Raw genomic sequence first — 15,259 nt, 5'->3', positions numbered from 1 at the left:
TAGAGGGTTTTTGGGGGGACCGAGGTGGGGTCAGAAAGGATAAGTAAAAAATCGTTTAGTTTTTCATCATCATCATGTTGATAAGAGTGTCTGAGCAGATTTTGGGCCTGGCTTAGTGCATTTAAAGATGATTTTTTATGACTTCCAGATGATGTTCTACACTGTATCTTAGAGGACACACATGGGTTTCATTGAATAGATTACATGGCAAACAGGTTTGGATAAAATAAGAATCAAACCACACCATCACCTAAACTTGAGTTGAAACTGAACTGATTTTTAGAGCTTCAAAAACATTTTAGTTAACTTTTATTTCCATTATTTTTCATTTTGCTGTGAATTTCTGCTTACTGGAAACAGAAGGGCCAACATAATATGAGAGGCTGTTCTTATGGTATTTCCACTTGCATTAGAAGAAGGAAGACCTAGAAATCTGATATGAAGACGTATTGTTATTCCAGGCAAGCTTTGTAGGAAATCAAGAAGCATGAATAAGCAACTGAAATTTGGGGTATTTATATAAATGGAACCTTCTGGTCTTTGACATGCTTTCATCACTAATTACCCAGCAAACAACAGTAAGCTGTCAGACACTTTTTTTTGCTTCTTACTGTGTGATTTCAGAAACAATAGACATGTGCAAAAGTTTCTGGTAAATCCTCTGAGATTTTTCACAGGATTCAAAGGTCCAGATTTGCATAGGATTTAGGCACCTAAAGATGCATCTAGTGGGATTTACAAAAGCACCTAAGCCTAACTCCCTAAATCCCATTGAAAGTCAGTAGAAATTAAGCACCTAACTCACCTAGGTGCTTTTGAAAATCCTACCAGGCTTCTATCTGCATCTCTAGTTACCTAAATTCCATTGTAAATCTGGCCCACAAGATATAGGTCTAACTTCACTCCACACTGAAATTAGCCACTTTTGGGGTAGACACTGCAACTTCTTAACAGCACGCAGCAACAGTATGAAATATTTAGGATAAGACAGTAAGAGAAATATTGTTTACATTTGAAATTGCAGAGGAAATATAGGTAGGCAAGTTAGAATTTGGGTAGGATGTGATAGTTACCACCAATCAGTCTGTTAGGAAAAGTTCAATGAGATTTTTAATGATCTCAGCTGGTCAGGCACCTGGTTCTACCTCTTATTTGTAAGACAGCACCTCTGGCAACACAGTGTCCTCTAGCACTATGCTGATGCCTTGACTCTGCATTGATTTAAGAGAAGAGTGCCAGCTACTCTGACTCATTTAACACCACTTCCTGCAGCAACTAAGGGTATGTCTATATTGACAGCGGCAAAGTCGCCGCTGCCAGCTCAATTTTTCTGGATTGATTGAGCGGTCAGTGTAGACCCGCTCAATCGATCAGAAAATTGATTGAGTAAAACCACCCCCTCAAGTAGTGTAGCGCTGCGTCGCCGGGAATGCTGTTCCCATCGGCGCAGCACAGTGAAGACAGTGTGCAGAAGGGAAGCAGAGCAGTCAACGTGAGTTATGCAAACTACTCTGCGTAGTTTGCGTAACTCCCGTCGACTGCCACTGAATCTCCAGGTAAGTGTACACCAGGGCTTAATGTTTCTTGGAGATCTCCATGCTTCAGATTGAGAGCTGATGAAATAATAGTGGTAGATGATGTGGATGCAAAAGTCTCAGGTAAATGAAGGAACCACTTATCTTCTTGACTGGGTAGTAAATTACTGCCCTACAATATTACTAATGAGGAAAGGGAGATTGAGGAATAAAAAGCATGGGAAGATTCAATATTCTTCCATTGTAACCTGGGCAAGAATATCCTGATGTGGATAAAAGGGTAGAGAAACTAGTCTGAAAAAAAGAAAATGTGTAAGAATGGAATTTTCCAAACAAGGTGCTTGATGTCAGTTGTGTGTCTGACTACAGTGTGCAAAAACTGTGGTAGTTGAATATCACCTTCTTTTCCTTTTGGTAGAAACAATATAGAATATATTTAATGTGCTTCTGTCCTCTATCAGAGGATTGTTCCCTGCACTTGTAGAGGGACGGCCTCAATGACCTAGAACATCTTTTACTTTTCTAGTTTCTGTGAAGCAGACTTTGAAGTTAGCACCTAAATTAACTGAGGGTATGTCTACACTGCAGAATGAAGTTGATTTATTTTAAATTGACTTCCACCTGCTGAATTTTAGAAGTCAGAGGAGCGTGATCACACCACGGTCATTGCATCAGGAATTGCGTCCCCACTAGCCGTGCTTGGGTTGACAATCAAAGCAGTGCACCATGGGAAGCTATCTCACAGTGCAACTAGCCACAGAGGCTTTTGGGAAGGTTGTCATCCTCCCATGATGCAATGTACTCCCCTCCCCCTCCCTTCTTGCCCCAGTCCAAAACAAACAGATGATCTCCTTTTCACACCATTTTTTTAAACCTGTCAGTCTCTGCCACATGCATGCCATTGCCTGAGAGGAATGGAGCCTGCTCAGCTCTGCACTACCATTGTGAGCGTCACAAACACCTCACAACTTATTCTGCAGTATTTTCAGGGTGAGACAGGAGCTGCAGCACTAAAAATTGCAATGTTACAGAGGCCACCTTGCTACAAGCCATAGAATGAAACAATTCCCATTTGCTGCAGGCTGTCATGCACCATCTGCACACCAGTCAACGGCGCGCCGCTTCTGGTCCCGGGAAAAAAGCAGTGACTGGTAGAATCACATCATTATGAAGGTGTGGGATGATGAGCAAAAGCTTCAAAGCTTTTGAATGCAAAAAGCTACTTTTTTTGAACTTTGCGGAGAGCTCTCCCCAGCCATGAAAAGCATGAATACTCACTTGAGAGCAGCTCTGTCAGTGGAGAAGAATGACCATTGCTCTGTGGAAATTTAGCAACCCCGACTGCTACCAGTCAGTTGGGAATCAATTTGGAATCGGTAAATCCATCGTGGGAGCAGCCGTGATTCAAGTGTGCAGGACCATTAATATACTTCTGCTAAGAAGGGTAGTGACTTTGGGAAATGTGGAGGACATCATGGAAGGTTTTTCCTCAATGGGGTTCCCAAACTGTGGCGGGGTGATAGATGGCACACACATCCCTATCTTAGCCCTGTGTCACCTTGCCACAGAGTACATAAACCAAAAGAGATACTTCTCAATGGTGTCGCAGACCGTTGTAGATCACAGAGGACGCTTCACTGACATCAATGTGGGATGATCTGGAAAGGTGCATGACGTGCACATCTTTAGGAACTCAGGTCTGTTAAAAAAGATGCAGGTGGGCACTTTCTTCCCTGACCATAAAATAAATATTGGCGATGTTGAAATGCCAATAATGATCCTGGAGAATCCTGCCTACCCCTTTCTCTCCTGGCTAATGAAGCCCCACACCAGGCACCTGGACAGCGAGAAGGAGCATTTTAATAATAGGCTCCACAAGTGCAGAATGATGGTGGAATGTGCATTTAAAAGTGTGCTAGTGAAGTCTGCTCACTAGGTTAGACATCAGTGAAAAAAAAATCCCAATAGTTATCTCCACCTGCTGTGTGCTCCATAATGTCTGAGAAACAAAGGGGGAGAAGTTCCCGTTGGGTTGGGTTGTGGAGGCAGATAGGCTGACTGCCAGTTTTGAGTAGCCAGATGCCACTGCAACACTGAGAGCCAATTGCAGACTGCTGCGCCTCAGGGAAACATTGAAAAACCGCTTTTGCAATGAGGCACAATAGTAATGTGTGTCGCTTATCTGTGCTGTGCTTTCACTTCGCATTCCCTACCCATCCCCCACCGAGCCAGTTCCCCTCCCTCTCACCCACAGTTCCAGTCCTCCCCACCTTCCCCCTCCCTTTATTTCCTTCTTATCAATAAACAAATAGAAATGAAATTTGAAGCAGAATATTTCCCCCTCCCAATCTATGTCCCCCCCCACTTCCTCCTCCCTTTATTCCCTTTTCATCAATAAATAAATAGAGTAATGAATTGGAAAGCAGTTCTTTATTTATTGGTGATCCTTCATGGGGTGGGGCAGGAATGGAACAATGGAATTTTCCTCATGCATTTTTGGGGCCAAGGATACAGAACCCATTTTGGCTGTGCACACAGGAAAGAAGCACACATCCCCACTCCTTAAAGGGGCTGTCACCTCTTTCTACTCACCTTAACCGGCGAGGAGTGTAGCATGTACTGTACCCTGCTCAACCTCCTCCTAGACTGCTTGGGTGTGGGGGCTAGGAAAGAAAGCGTTAGCTCAGAGTTCTGCAGGGGCTGCAGAGGGAGTCTCTTACCATTGAGCTTCCTGAAATTTAACCAGAGACCTCAGCATGTCTGACTGATTGCGCATTATACGCAGCATCTCTTCTTGTGTTGAACACTCCTATTCCTGTGCTGCCTTCCTGTTGTCCATGCTCAGTTTGTCAGATAATGAAATCCTCCATGCTCTTAGCTCTGTGTCAGCAGCCGTGGAGGCGTTCATTAACTCATTAAACATGTCATCCCAGGGTGGGGTTTTTTCACTTATCTGCGACAGGCGCTCTGCAGGAGTATGAGATGGTGCGCTGAAGGCCACGTTGTCCACTGTGAGGGAAGCAAAGCAGAAGGTACCCATTGTTAACTCGTCCCATGGATGAAAAGCAATGTTACAATATAAAAATAAGACCCCTGAACATTCCCAAGGGAAGGCTACAACCGCATTCAATTGCAGGGGTCGGAGTGTTGTTCCAGTCATGGTAAGCAAAGGGCAAGTGCATCTGTGTTAGTGAAATCTCCGGGGCCCATGCTGCACACGTCCATGCTCCCTAGAGCAGCATGGATGTCAGGCTCCCAATTGATCAGGCTTTTTAACAGGCCGAAGAAAGGGTGAGAGGTGGGTATGGGTTAACCGTCTCTGGAGGAAAAAAATTGGAACCCATTTGCGGATGCCCAAGGGCCATCGCAACAATGTTCTGCTTAGGGACTTGCAGTGTGCTGAACCAAGAAACCATCCGTGGCTGTGCAATAACACACTTTAAAAAGCTTTCTTGGTCAGCTACTGTAAAACGTGTGCCATCTTCCTTAGGTAACCATGAGTGATATCAGCCTGCTGAGGGTCACAGAGGCGGAAAGGGAGGATTTGCTGCAAGCATCTGGCTACAGGCCTTGTGCTGCTATGCTGCATTCTGCGATGATGCCTGCATAATTAATAACAGAGTGGCGGGGGAAAGTGTTCTATTGCAATGGAAGAAATAAGGCTGCCTTCCTAAGAAACCTTCTCTAAAGGATTGCAGAGTACCTACCTGAAAGCTTCCTGGAAATATGCACGGAGGATTCTCAGAGCATCCTTATGCACAGAAATAATCTTTTCTGGGGTGAGCTCAGTGTTTAAGCACACCAAGTACAAGTAAGTACAGCCCCACACACCACTTTTTCCCACTGGTACAATATTCTGGTCAGAGGATATAACCAAAGGCATGCAATTTTCAGTACATACTCACCAGATGTACCTTCCTCAGCATCCTGAGTCTGGATGGACTGCCCCTGTATTGCAAACAGCTCCTGGCTTTCAGGGAAAAGGGAGAACACTCACCTGCTCCCTGTTCTCCTTCTCTTCATCATCATCTGTATCCATGGACTTGTCCTCATTCATCCTGGGCTTGGATTCCCCAGAGGTATCAACGCTGCATGATGGCATAGTGGTGCAGCTGCTCGTAAAAGCAGCATGTTTTGGGCGAGGAGCCAGAATGGCTGTTAGCTTCCCTAGTTTTCTGATAAGCCTGCCTCAGCTCTTTGATCTTAACGTGGCACTGCTGCGAGTCCCTGTTGTGCCTCTTCTCCAACATGCCGTGAGATATCTTCTCATAGATATCCAAATTTCTTTTACTGGCTCAGAGCTGAACCAGAACGGACTCTTCGCCCCAGAGACCGATGAGATCCAAGACCTCAGGTCGACTTCAGGTTGGAGCACATTTGGGACATGCCGTTGCCATGATCAGCTGTGCTGGCAAGCTCTCTCCACACTGACCAAACAGGAAATGGGATTTCAAAATTTCTTGGGGCTTGTGGGGAGGAGCTATTTCCTGTTTATGTGGCCACAGTGCAGTAGACTGCGAATGTGCAGAACAATAAGAACAGAGCATTATGGGATACCTCCCGGAGGCCAATTACATCAATTTACATTGCGGTATGCCTCCACTGACACTCATTCGACCCACAGAATTTTACTTCAGCGCTATGCCACTTGCGGAGGTAGTTTTATTATGTTGAATTTTACCGCGATTTAGGTTGGCGGAACTGATGTGCCAGTGGAGACGTATACTTTAGGCGGTCGACATAGGCACTGTTACATTGACCTCCATTTTCAGTGTAGACCACACCTGAGATAAATGAAGAAGAATTCTTACCTTTGTAGTTGCTGCTTGTTTGTCTGGAGACTGTTTTCCTGCAAAGCTGGATAAGCGCAAAAGTATATCAATTGAATGATATACAGAGGGTTGTTATATTAATGGAGAGGGCTGGAAAGTAGCAGCCCCATCTACTGACTAAATCACATTATACCAAAATAACTCTCAAACATAACCAGAGACACATTGTAATCCTTCATGTTCTAACCATGTGAATCTAATTACTAGACCTCCCTAGTTTAATAGCCAACTCATTAAATCTTTAGTTATGGTTTCTTATGTTTTAAAAAAAAAATGCTGCCTTGCCTTTTGATTCAATGCAGATTTATATCCTGACCTTGCCAATTCCCTCTCAGCCTCATTGAATACGAGGACTTCTAAACAATGCTCGTGAATGTTAATCCTAGCCTCTGGGTCAGCACTTTTGCTCAAAGTCTTTATTTGGGGTATGGAATGATGGGGAAACATAGTGGTTTTCTTATAAAAAGTAAGGACTTGGGTAGTAGTGATGGGAAAACATCATTTGCTAAAGAGGGTGATTTGGCAAGCACTTTTAAAAGTGGTCCAAATCACACTGTCCTTACTTAGGTAAAACTCTCGTTTATTTTAATGGAAGTCTTGCCTCAGAAAGGGTCTGAAGAATTTGGCCCTAAATTCTTGATGGAACTGTATCCATTACAAACCTAGGCTGGTGTGTCTATCAAGTTCAATCTTTCTTTCAAACTTTTAATTCACAACCTTCTGTTGTGATCAAAGCAGATCAAAGCTCAGATCAAAGCCGGAATGGCCAAGGAGCAGAAAAGTTGAGGATGGTAGGTGTGTGCAGGGAGAGTATATGAAAGGAGTGCTGAACTCTTTAAAAATTCAAAGCTCTGTGCTGAGATTTGAGCATAAATCCAGATCTGTTTTTATTGTAATACTAATTTAATATAGGACCTTTCATTCCAAAGTGTGTTATAGTTTTAGGGTTCAGTTCTGCAAACGATTACTACAAGAGAAATGTGTACTATTGGTTATAGTCTCACTGATTCCGGTAGGACTCTGTTCAGTAGTAAGCACCATCATGGGGGCAGAGGTTTTCAGAATCAGGAAGTCAATAGGACTAAGCATGATATTAGGAATTTTCAGGATTGGGCCTAGAGAACTCTACTAAAATACAGCCACAACTGGAGTGTAGTGTGGCATCCAATTTAGGCATAATACATTGTACCTGAGAGGGGTTTTGGAAGGAATTTTGGCCAAAGGTACTGGAGCAAACCCCTCCTCTCACCTAAAAAGACACTGGACCTTTACTGTCCACTCAGAGCTGACAAGACTTTAGCTTTTAAGGTCTTATCTAAAAGACAGAGACAAACTGAGTTTCATTCAATTTATCATTTGTCCCAGAAAGACAAAGAGGTGAGTCAACCATGATGATTTTGAAACTATGGTGCAGGGAATTTACAGTAGGTATTCCAAGCACTTCATTTAGAAAAATAACTGCTTCTTTAGCCACCTCTATTTATCTTAGAAATATGTCTTTTTAGAAATATCCTCATTACTATTAACTAAGAGTTTTTAAAACTGTAATCTCACAAATTTAGAGAGAAAGGGATGTAAATGTCACTGAAGCTAATTCAAAGCAAGATGGATCCTGAGTGTGAATTGAAATTGAAGAGCTGTCAGACATAGTAGAGTAAATTAGCTCTTTCCAAGCAATTCCATGCAGGTTAGGGGGAGAACTAAAATGCATCTATCCAAGACAATGTAATAACATTAGTATCTAGAGTAACTTATTCTTGGAAGCTACTTTGTCTGATTTTTAAATACCATAGCTCTGATTATTACGTGGACTTCAACCAAGCTTCCAACATTTTAGGGGCCAAAATTGTGGGAGCAGTTATTTGTCTGCATCTTTACCCATTTATATGCTTAATTACCTGATTTGTGGGTCCAGTCAGGTAGGGAGCTATCTAAGTGGGTATAATTCCATGTAAAAATAATTCAAATAATTGGAAATAATTTCCAGTTACAGACCATTTTTGAAAACACAGGCCTATTTCGATATACAGCAGAATCATCTACATTGAGTTCCAAGGGATTATGTTCTGGGACTCGCTTATTTAAACAGAGAGGTGGAGCCTGCTGCAACTAGGAGTTCTAGTAGGTGATTCTCCAGCCTGAAGTGAGCTGCCTGCTCTGGAGCATTGACTGTCAGAACCTATAGTCTCAATGGGCCATGCCTCTGTATACGTCTATAAGGGCAGCAGAAATATGCTCTATTTTATGCATGTTATGCAAAGTCCCCCGACTTCTGAAAGTTGCCTCAGATGGGGAGTATTTGGGAATCTTTTATATGGGGCAGATGAGGCAGATTCTCAGCTGTTGCAAATTGATAAACTCCATGGAGCTGCGGACTTGTGTCAGCTGAGGATCTGGCCCATTAGGTATTAATTTGAAACAGTAAAAATAAATAGGGTAAGAAACCAGGTTTAAACTATAACTATTTGATCAGAAAATTGGTGCAAATATGATGATTGGAGAGAGAGCAAATACTGTATTGACAATCGATACATATCAGGAACATACTTAGCTGTGTTCTGTGCTAGAAAACAAAAATATGCCAATCTTCTCTCTAAAATGGTCTCTTTATTTAACCTGCAGTAGTCAAATGCACTTCATTGCTGATGCCAATTGCTTAAAAGCTGCTGCTTTCATGCTTCATTAATATTTCCTAACCCAGTTCCTGATTCCCACTGACAATCCTTGTAAAGTAGTCTTACTGACTGCTTAGTAAATTCGTCCTGGGCTTGAATGTCCAATGTAGAATTTCTGAATTTCATTACTGGCTGGGGAGCAACCTTAATTATCCCTGAAGAAACCTTAATGACTAGGATTACCTAGAGGGGAAAAAAGGGAAATGTTTTTCTGTCCATAAACCACTTAGAAGCTACAGGCACTAGCACTCATTGCTCATAAGGTTCTCACTATAATAGCTACCGAAAAATACTGCCATGCCAGATCAAGAATACTTGCTATGCCCTTCTACAAAAGGATGCAACACAGATTACATGCGTTTGGTCTGCATATTTGTTAAGGGCCAGATCCTGATACCCTCACTCAAGCTGAGTATATCTTACTCTGTAAAAAGTTCCATTCTCTTCAATGACTCTACTAGCACTGTAAGGTTCTGCTCAGCTTTAATAAAGGTATCAGAAATTAGCTGTAAATGCTGGCTCAGACTCAGGGAATTTGAAGCTCTTTGTGGTGGTCATTTTGTGTGAGGTAGCAGCACTTGAGTTTTGCTTTTCATTTCAGAAAAGAGATGGGCCTGAACCAAACCCCTACACTGGAACATCCCTGGATTTTGTAAACTTTTGTGATCTAGAGCTGAACTTCGTCTCTATTGTCAATTATTGGCAAACCCCAAACCTGTAAGTACAACTCAGCTGAAGCCATCAAATTTTGCTTGGTTTCAGGGTTCCCTATGGTTTGCACACAAATCTCTAAACTGCCTCAAACTTCTGACTTCTCTGAGGTTTCACCCCAGTCACTGCAGAAAGTTTTGAGAGCCTTGACAAATCTTTCATCCACTTTCAGGTATGTAGCTAAATTGTTGCTTGGTTTTGTCTTTAAAAATAACATTGGCCATGTTATTGCATGAGTGGTTGACTAGAATGTCAATACAACAATGAAAATACTTTGTGGCATCACGGTGGTTTATGTCCTTAGCACTAATAGTGAGAGAACAATTGTAGAGCTACATGAAGTCTTTCACAACAGAGGCAGCTTATCATTTTTACAATGAACTAACTTCCCCACCACCAGAAACTAATTAGATCAGCCCGCAGCAGATTCCAAAACCTTTTAAGTTTATCAAATGTGCCATGCTCTGGCATATAAATAAGTAAATATTTCACTAAAATCCCATTATATCACTGTACTAACAATGGGCCAAATTCTGTAGTCCATAGACCAGTAGGAGATTTACCTGCAAAGAGACTACAGAATTTGGCCCCAAGGTACTTGTCTATGAATGGAACCTTTCTCCTTTAAAACTAATCTCTTCTTTCTGCCTGATTAATTCAGTGGTGTTGCAATCCAGTGTCTGACCATGCTTGATTCACATCATCATGTACCAGTATGCCATAACAATATGTTTTGTTCCATGGTGCTGACACAGAGAGTACATCTCAGAACTATCTCTAGGAGTTATGGCCTACCCCTAACCACATCTCCTCTACTGAATAATACCAGCTCTTTTATTTTTCCAGCTTAAACCCTGTGCTCCATGGGCCTGACCCTACTTCTCTTGAAATTAGCAGGAGCATAGGCCCCCTTATATCATAACATTTGGACAGTGGAATCACTTTAAGGGGAAGCAGCTTGTGTTTATTCCCAAATATTTTAAGATAATTTGCATTGATGGGGAAACAAAGTAAAAAACAAATGAAGATAACTGGGGTATTGACAAAACATGACATACTGGGACAAATCCTGAAAAAGTGAATGTCATTATTTTTCATAAACAAAATACACAGGGACTATAAGTTGCTCTCTACAGCACAAGTCAATAATTATCATGGTGCTATATCTGCATCTTCTCTTATTGCATTCATCCTTTTCATACTTGGCTAATATTTGAATGGTCAGAACCAAGAGTCTAGTTTCTATTCACTGTGCCTATGTATAAAGCACTTGTCATTTACAATGGTGTACTGTGAACAAAAATTGGAAATCGATACTTTGCAGCATTACACAACATTACAGCTTGTATTCTTCTATTGGTCTGAGTCTTATTTTAATTCAAATAGCCTATTATCCATCCAGGTATTTTATATTTTAAACAATTCCCCGTATCTGTTTTGCAAGAGCATTTTCTTGTAATAATCAATTCTGGTTTCTTAAAATTATTATCAGTATATTGCTAAGAAATAATATCAGGTGTTTGTAGTTGAAAGGAGCAAATATTTACATGATTCTCCATGTAAAGCAAAACATTTCAAAGAAGTAAAATTGTGAGCTGAAAGCCACTATGGTACTGCAGCCTCTCTTGAGGTTGGCACCATTCAGGTGCCTTTTGTATTACAGTAATACCTGAGGGAGAACGATGATGATGGAGTCACTGGGAAAACTCTCATTGATTCCAGTAGGAGCAGACCTGGGCTCTGTAATCTTAATCTAAACTTTGAGCTGCGCCTGAAAGTTTGTCCTGATCTCAATTATTATTTCTGTCTGTATCTCCTAGTTCTGGTTGGGAGCAGAAATGCTCAGGTGCTGTAGTGTGAAAGAAGCTGATCTTGCAGGTATTCTGGGTGTGAGCAAAAAACGGAATATTGGAAAGTCTGTTCTGAGAAACTGTCCAGCTGATTTTTCATATAACTGGTTTAGATGAGCATCCAAACTTTTGGGTGCTTTTCTCCTTGTTGTGGGTCATTCCATCCTTTAGCTCTCTCTTCATCATGCTATCTGTTTGAATTAGGGCTTGATTTTTCAATATTTGCTTATATGAATAATTCCAGTGCCAAATGCCACTCTTTACTGCCGCCTTCCTGAGGGCACAGAAACCTTACACAGGTTACCGGCCAGTGAGAAACCATTGCAAGGGGACTTTCCAGTGGCTCATTGTTTGGCAGCCAAGATCAGAATAAGGCAAAGACACTATGGGTGAAATTCAGTTAATAGGAGTTTTGCCATTGACTTTAATGGAGTCAGGATTTCATCGTATAAGCCTGTGGCTAGGGCCCCAGGTACTGCAGTCACTTGATGAGAGCAAAATCTCCACATTTATTTTAAAGAAAATCCATATCTAGTCCTCATAGATGCAAAGCAAAGCTTGGAATTGTTACCTGAGTACATTCAGGGATGTATGTGAGAGTCTGCAGAACAGCCTGAGAAAATGACCACACCGCACCTTTAAATGGGGGGGGGGCATTATCTGGCTTGCGGGGGGTTAGGGGGCAGGGGCAGGAGGAAGGGATATAGCACTTTGAGGAGGGAGGGAGCGAGGCTCAGAAGCTGCTGCAAAAGTGAGTGTGGGTTAGCATGGCAACACTGACTCATCCCCAGGGACTGGAAGTGCTAGGCAGTTTGAAAAGGGGCAAGCCTGGTGGCAGAAACCCCTTTTTCCCCAGACCAGGTGGAGCAGCACCCACTTTCCCTCCCTTTGAGGTGGAAAAATACTAGGTTTGGTGGGGATCTGCTGTGGGCATCACGCTAGCTGCTCCTCTCTAGGGGGGCTGAGAAATAATTTTTCCCTCACCACCAGATTGGCCAAGATGTTATGGGTTTTTCACCTTTCCTACAGCAGGCTTCAGGGGGGCTTTATTATGGTGAGTAGGGAAGGGTGTTAGGCTATGATGTTGCAACTCATCATGTTAGTGTGGGGCGGATGTCCAGTGCAGGTACTCCATAGGGAACGGATACAGTGAGCAGATAAATGGCTTGGTAAAGGAGTTAAAAAGGAGGTGTTGGTTAAAGGAGCAGAATAGGGGACGGAGGGTTGGGGCTCCTATGACTGACATGAACCCTCCTTTCTTATAGCCTATCTTAATCCTTGTTCGAGGGGGGGGATGGTCCCAGAAATGGGTTGGCTGGGGACCAGGATGGAAAAGGAGGCTGGTGGAAGGCCCCCGGGTAATTAATGAATTAACATGGGGTTATCTGCATTGTACATTTTTATCTGCCAGGTAGACCCAGACATCTAATAATAAAGTTGCGGCCTGAATAAAACCATAGCAGGTGTCTCCTGTCCTCCTTTAGTATAGCTGGACAACATGTTAACTGCCCCATTCATTTTAGTTCTGAAACTTGCAGTCAACCCAAGGAGGGATAGGACCATGGCATGAGGGCAGGGCCATGCGGGTGCTTAGGGTACCGGAGTACCATAATGTGGGATTAGTGGAGAGTGGAAGCATTGTCTGTGCATCCACCCTTTATGTATCTGCAAGCCTAAATCACAGGTGTAGCTCCTGAACTATAATAATGACAGAAGAGAGTCTGTATAGCCACTTCATGCCAAGCTGTTGGGTTTGGAGGGGGAGGATTCCTTTGCCTCCTATTTCTTTTGAGATGTCCTAAAATTGTCTATTTACTCAGACTTTGCATGGGTGGAAAAAAGGTAGGGATGTGTGTGTGTGTATTAAATTGCTTTCACACTTAAATATTTAAATTCCCGTTTCTTCTATTGAGGTGTGTGTGTGATTAACAAAACCGCTTCTTTCCTCAAAAATTGGTGCCAGAGAAAACAAATGAGTTAGTATATTGTGAAGGCAGTATCATAGTTATTCTGCAGAAACAAAGAGAAAGAAACAAACAGTTGAGAAAATGAGTCATGAGGGAAACAACATTGATCTAAAGCACAGATACCTTAGCTAATGGCAATCCTGATACTGGGCTACCTGGGGCAGTGTTCTACTCAGAAGAACACCAGTAAAAATATGTTTTCCTTCATCCCAATTGTGTGTGTCATTCACAGATGTTAACATAACATAGTACGTCTTCCAGATGAAGGATTCAATGCACAGGGAGCTGTTCAAGTGCCCTAATATGTATTAAGGTATATATGCACGTTCCAGAAGGGGACAGCAAAACAGAAGCAGCACGCATACTTGGAGAAGCACGCCAGCATAAGACAGAGCTCTGTTGGCCCAATCCATGTTTGTGTAGATAATGTGTGTGTGTGCGCGCGTGTGCACGTGTGTGTGCGCGGGCATGCATAGGCTTGCACAGCCTGTATTTTCAAAAATGACTAGTGATTTTGGTTGTTTCTGTTTTTGAATGCCCAATCTGAGAAAGGAGGGTCCTTGTAGTACGGGCTCCTGCCCGGCCTGGTCGTTGCGGCCCTTCCTCGGGCCCAGGCACTGAGGAAGACCACTGCACCATCCAAAAAGGGGAATAAGTCGCAGTCCAGGCCCTCAGGCATGGCGGACTGCCAGGTAGTCTATCGCCTCGGCCCTCAGGCGGGGCGGGTGAGCAAGCAGTCTATTGCCCCGGCCCTCAGGCGGGGTGGGCGAGCAAGCAGTGTCCTCTGGTCAGGAGAATGGAGTACCGTAATCACTCCCTGGATGGCGAGGACAAGGGGGGAGTGGAGGAGGACGAAGGCCCACCTGACTCCACTATGTCCCAGCCCAGGTCCCTAGCAGTGGCAAAGGCGTTGCCACTCAGTTGGCGGGGTTCCCGCCACAACATGCTGATGGGGCTTGCCCCTTTCTCAGCCATGGCTATGGTTGTCCCTGGGCCACTTCCTCCCCCTATCCCCAGATACCTGTGTCCGCCGGGTCCTCGGGGTCGCTGGGGTACACAGCCCAGGGTAGACCTGTCAGTCCCTCCTCATCCACAGGCGGCAAGGCGGGGAGCTCCTCTGCGAGGGTCAGCTCCTCCAGGTCACAGGGATCGGGGAATGGCTCAGCCTCAGGCAGCTCCTCCAGGTCCTGTCCCATCTCTGGGGGCTCGGCATCAGGCAGCTCTTCCAGGTCGGGTCCCGCCTCGGGGGGACCTCCCAGCCCTGAGGCTCAGGGGACTCGGTCCAGTCACTGGGGCCCAAGCCTAAGCCAGTCTAGGAGGCCCAGAGGCCCTATCCAACCCTTAGGGCTTGGTTGCTTGGGCTGTTCCCAGGTCCTATGCTTTGGGAGGTGCTCGCTTGGGGCAGTGAGCCGGCTGGGTTCAGGCCTTGGCTGCAGCCAGTGGGATGGGACATCTGCCTCCAGCAGCACCCTGTCCCTCGCTGAGCTGTGGGGCCTGCTCTTTATACTCCCAGCCCCGGCTGAGGCTCTACCCCTCTGTTGCTGGATTGGTCAGCCAGCAGGGCCTATCACTTGCCGGCTCCCCGGTTTCCGGGCAGACTGGGCTGCCAGCCCTTTCAGTGTCTGCTCTGGGTGTTGCGGCCCTTCCTCAGGCCCAGGCTCTGAGGAAGGCCACTGCACCTTCCTACAG

At 44.1% G+C, this 15,259-nt stretch overlaps 1 protein-coding gene across 5 annotated transcripts in view; it reads left to right on the top strand.

Moving 5' to 3' along the window:
- SPON1 (spondin 1) overlaps window positions 1-15,259 on the top strand; it is a 678,179-nt gene that overhangs the window by 342,517 nt on the left and 320,403 nt on the right. For 3 of the 5 annotated variants that reach the window (XM_067532126.1, XM_067532124.1, XM_067532127.1), the window contains one exon: window positions 9,644-9,759. The exons of 1 other annotated variant lie outside the window; for it this stretch is intronic. The gene's annotated coding sequence lies outside the window, so the exon portion shown is untranslated. Of the gene's footprint in view, window positions 1-9,643; window positions 9,760-9,830; window positions 9,926-15,259 lie in introns of those variants that run through there. One more of the 5 variants, XM_067532129.1, reaches the window with a different exon arrangement.

Source organism: Emydura macquarii, unplaced genomic scaffold (genome assembly GCF_026122565.2).
Source record: "Emydura macquarii macquarii isolate MOO-44397 ecotype Brisbane River unplaced genomic scaffold, CSIRO-AGI_Emac_v2 contig_3240, whole genome shotgun sequence".
NCBI classification, from domain to species: Eukaryota; Metazoa; Chordata; order Testudines; family Chelidae; genus Emydura; species Emydura macquarii.
The sequence above is the reverse complement of the archived record's forward strand: the minus strand, read 5'-3'. Positions and strand labels throughout refer to the sequence as shown.